Here is a 5,317-nt window from a genome sequence, read left to right on the forward strand (position 1 = left end):
TCCAAAATAGGACCAAAACAAAATTCATACGCAAGTGCTCAATGGATGAAAAAACTCATATGTACAAATTCTAAGCCAAAATACAAGAATACATTAGTTCTACATAAACCCTATCAACTCGAAAATAAAATTTTCTCGTATAATAATTACATAACCAAATTATGTAGTGAAACCACACATTAAAGCAAATGTCTTTGTTATTGTGAATTTTGATACATCATATATTATTATATTTTTACCTTTATTATAGATTGGTTACCCAACTTTACATGCATTTGTTGAGTTTATTTCTGGATTTGACATGCCTTCTGACATTCACTCAAAGAAGAAAGACAACATTCTTCTAAAAACTGGGAAATCTTTTCGATGGCTCTCTTCCATGATGAGTTATCGTTGCCACTAGCTCATATCTTCGACCGTATTTATTATAATTTTTTTTTATAAATTAATAAAAAGATGAAAATGATATATATATATATATATATATATATATATATATATAATATAAATACATACCTCTGGTGATGATAAAAAAAGGAAATCACGATTCAGAGTAAGGTGAAGAGGAATGTGGATTGGTTTGAGTAATTTTGTGCTTCCTTGACTTACATAGCTAAACCTCATTAAGTGTAGTATTATTATCTCTGGAAGCTCTAATATTTCACTGGTTTACTTGCACATACTAATTCACATAATAATAAAAAGAAGTATACATTTCCTGCTGATGAAGCACGATACCCTTCAAGTGTCTCTGGAGCTGAAAAAAGATGAAGTGCATCTTCTATTGTATGCATAGGATCTGGACATATATTCAAATGGAGAAAAGGAAATGGCTGAATAGTTGCAGATGCTTTGTTACCTATTTTTGTTTTACATTAAAAATATATAAATGATGAATTAATGATATCATGTTATTGAGATGAGTGAAAAATGTTAAAAGATTAAAAAAAATACCTCTTGCTTTCATTACACTTTTTATTTGGCCTTCGAAGATCTGACTTAATTTTGAAGGAATAAAACTTTGTGTTCTTGTGATTGTAGTTTTGTTCTTTGGTCCAACTGTTTCCCAAATATCATCATCATCTTCATCACTTATAGATGAAACCAGTGAAACTTTTCCACCATTAAAATTACAAACTTCTCCTTCAAGTTTAAGAAGTTCATCATGCATTTGGTGCATTACAAAGCTTAAAAACACCTGAGCATCTTCTTGCCTTTTTAAAAAACAAACTTCAACTCAGCATCCGAAATTCCAAACATAACATATATAAAATTTGTTGATTAATTTTATAACATTAACACAAACCTTGGTCTTCCAGAGAAGCTATTTGGCATATCTGGAGAGAAATTGTTGAGAACAGATTCAAACATGATAGGTCGAAAAGGTTTCCCAGTTTCTAGAAGAATTTTGTATTTCTTCTTTGAGTGAATGTCAGAAGGCATGTCAAATCCAGAAATAAACTCAACAAATGCATGTAAAGTTGGGTAACCAATTTGTAATATAGGTAAAAATATAATAATGTATGATGTATCACAATTCACGATAACAAAGACAATTGAGTCCAACTCCATTGGCGTTTGCTTTTGAATGAATTCCTTGGGATAAACCTTCCATATACGCTCTGCTCCCTTTCCTTTTGGAACAAAACACCATAGCGAGACTCCAAATATGTAATAATAATCGATCGATAAAGTTTCTACATAAGTTGCAGGTGATCAAAAATGGCGGAAATCAGGAAATGTAAATTGTACCTTTAGCGAGATTAGGGTAAAGCCATCACAAGTTAGAGCCATCATCACCTGTGGGAGACCTAGGGGAAGTTGATCGCCTCTATCCACCTGCCAAAAAAGTGAATCGTCTTCCCGTAACTTTTCGTCACTTTCTCTCGATCTTGCCGCTCAACCGGACCAAGGACGCCGGGAAGGAAAAGGACGTCCCTCTTCACCTCATACTCGTGGATGTGCCACATTGGCTTTTCTGAATCCGGCAAGGTGAAGAACAATTTTTATGTTACGATGTTTTCAACTCCGATTAACCGGGCATCAGCGACTGGACGATCTTAGATCAAGCACTGTCTCATATCCTCGTTTTGATGGCGACGGAGACGGTGGCATAAATGGAAGGGGGATATCAAAACACAAAATAGAGAGACAGGGGAGGGGGGAGAGAAAAGAGTCGAATGAGTGTTTAAAAAAGCCCTAGAAACTATCCCAGTGATTTTGTGATATATGAGTTGTTGAGGTATACAGCAGAGGTGGTATCGTGATTAGGGTTTGCAGAGAAAAGGGAAGAAGAGAATGAAGGGGATCAAGTGGGGTATTAAAAAATTTAAGATTTTTGAGAGGATTTCATTTCCTCCTTTCAAGAAGGCGCGTTTTAGTAAAAATTATAAAGCGACAATCACAGGGGACGCATATTTTAGATAAAGTGCCCTCCGTGTTTTTATTTTTTTTACATTCGACACTAATTTAAGGGCATGCAATAATGCGTGACCTAAATCCTCAAATTTTTTGAAGAGACGACACTTTTTTATTGTCACTCTTGTTTGCGTAACATAAATCAATAAGTGTCGTGATTTGCGCATTGTAAAAGGGTCTTTTCTTGTAGTGAGGAGTCGTATGATTAGATGATTGTCTTTGTGATATCATCTAGGTTGCTGCTACCTGATATGTTATATGCTGGTATGATATGTTATTTGTGATAGTAGTAGAGTTCGGTTGTTTAGACCGAAGGGTAGGTCAGACACCCCATATATGTCTGACAGTATGTGATGATATGTTTATATGCTGGCATGATACGTTATATGGGATAGTGGTAGTAGGAGGGGAACAATCTCCAAGTTTGGTTGTTAGAGCCGAAGGGTAGTTCGGATACCCCAGATATGTCTGATAGTATGTTTATGTTATGATATATGTGATAGTAGTGGTAGGGGTGGAATAGTCCAAGAGGGTCGGTTTTTAGGACTGACGGGTAGGTCAGCACCCCAGAAAGGCTTGACACGGGTAGGACGATACCCCAGAATGGCTGCATGGGTAGGTCGGCACCCTAGAATGGCCGCACGGGTAGGTCGGCACCCCAGAATGGCCATACCGGGTAGGTCAGGCACCCCAGAATTGCCTGGCAGTATGTATGCTATGTGATTGTATGTTATGTGGTACGATGGGGGAACTCACTAAGCTTCGTGCTTGCAGTTTACAGTTTTTGTTTCAGGTACCTCTTCAGCAAAGGGGATGGAGCTGGCGCGGTAGTGGCACATCATGAATGGTTTTCCGCACTAGTGTTTCTTGGTATTGTACTATGACATTATTCTTATTTTTGTGAATGGTTTTCAGACATGAGATGTGGTTTTATGAAAAGTTATGATTAGATGGTGTTTTCTTATAAATGTTTTTACAAGTCAATTAATTAAAAATGAAATTTTTGGACTTGTAAATTGGGTTGTTACATTCCTTCCATGGTAAGACTTTAAGCAAAACCGAATCTCCAACTTCGAATGCCATCAGTCGTCTTTTCTTGTCAGCATAGCTCTTTTTACAATCCTGAGCTGCTAACATCCTTTCCCTAATAACTCTTAACTTTTCAGCAGTCTGATGGACTATCTCGGGGCCCATAAACTGCCTTTGTTCAACTTCAAGCCAACATGACGGCGTACGACACTTTTGTCCGTACAAAGCTTAATAAGGTGCCATCTTGATGCTTAAGTGGAAACTATTATTGTAGGAAAACTCTACCAGAGGTAAGTGTTCATCCCAGTTACCTTGGAATTCTAGGGTACACACTCTTAGCATTACTATAGTGTTTGAATCGTCCTTTTTCTCTAACCATCGGTCTGCAGATGGTAGGCTATACTTAAACACAGCTTCGTACCCAATTCTTCTTGTAGACTCCTCCAAAACCTTGACGTGAAACGGCTATCATGGTGTAACGCCCATGTTTCTAGGCTAGGCATTAATGATAATGTAATAGTCTAGGTTAACCTTTGTAACCCGTCTTGAAATAATAAAAATGTATTATTTGAGTATTATGTGTTTTGTGCTTAATTGTGTGACTTAAATGAATTAAGGATAAAAATAAGCATCAAAATGAAATGTTAGATAAACTCGATATCTATGAAGGATGTGGTAGTGGTCGTGGCAAGGTTTCCAAATATATAAAGAATGCCAAAATCTGAGTTATAACGAAGAAGTTATGATCTGTCGAAGTTTCGTTACAGAACCGGAATGGCACTGCGTGACGTAAATAGTGAATTGACGATAGAACGATATTTAGTCTTAGTGATCTAAACAGAAGTCGTAGAATAAGTTTAACCGAGAGCATGCATAAGAAGAACGTCTAAATTTGACTTCGTATGAGGAAGTTATGATTTTTCGAAGTTTCGATTTAGCAGTATGCAACCCAAATCTCGAATTACAGATCGAGTGATACTTGGCCGAAACAATCTAAACGGGAATCGAAGATCTCGTCGATAGTAGTCCAAAAGTGAAAAGACATACGAAAACGGACGTCGGATGAAGAAGTTATGAATTTCTAACGGAGTTTTCCTGTCCCGACCTACTAAAAATAATATAATAAAAATAAGTTCAAAATTAGCCGACGCAGTCTAAACGAAAGTTGTAGAGCATAGTCTCACCTATGTGTGGATATAAAGAACATAAAAAATGGAGCTCGTATGAGGAAGATATGATATTATGAAGTTTTTAAATAATTAAAATATATAAATTTTATTATATATTCGGATAATATCCGAATCCATGACTCAACCGATCTGATCCGAAGATTACGCCCAACGCACTGCTTGTAGAGGCATTACGCCCAGCATAATCAGGATTTACGCCCAACGTAAATCGAGGTTTCATCCCCTATAAATAGAAGTCGTGGGCAGCCGAGTTTTGTTGCTCATTTCTTCCTCTCTCTCCCGTTTTACCTCGTTTTACGTGCAAGCTTTACCCCCGAAGCCCCGGTATCATTCCCGAGACCCGAAGCAAATCCCGAAGCCCCGGGGATCCCGAGAAGTAAAGTTTCTGAGCCGAAACTCTGCCCGTGTAAAGCCCGGTTTTGGAGAAAACGTCCCGGTTTTATCGGAAAATATTATTTTAATATACGAGGTGATGTCCGATCATCTTCTTATCAAGTGAGTGTATATTCCCTTTCTTCTAACACATAGATATGAAGTATCTACTTTAGAATATGTGTTACATGTGTATAAATATACGTGTATATATATGTTATCTGTTTATTTGGAATGAGTATCTTATTAGTTTTGAAGTTACATATGAATGCATATGTATGTTGTTATCTACAAAATGTTGGGTAGAA

The 5,317-nt window shown here is 36.9% G+C and overlaps 1 pseudogene; it reads right to left on the bottom strand.

Annotated features, from left to right (window-relative positions):
• Positions 1–343: 343 nt before the first annotated feature.
• LOC145098314 (ubiquitin carboxyl-terminal hydrolase 24-like) lies at positions 344–1,572 on the bottom strand (annotated as a pseudogene).
• Between the last annotated feature and the right edge of the window lie 3,745 nt (positions 1,573–5,317).

Source organism: Lactuca serriola, chromosome 4 (assembly GCF_051521515.1).
Source record: "Lactuca serriola cultivar US96UC23 chromosome 4, Lser_US96UC23_V15, whole genome shotgun sequence".
Lineage (NCBI taxonomy): Eukaryota > Viridiplantae > Streptophyta > Magnoliopsida > Asterales > Asteraceae > Lactuca > Lactuca serriola.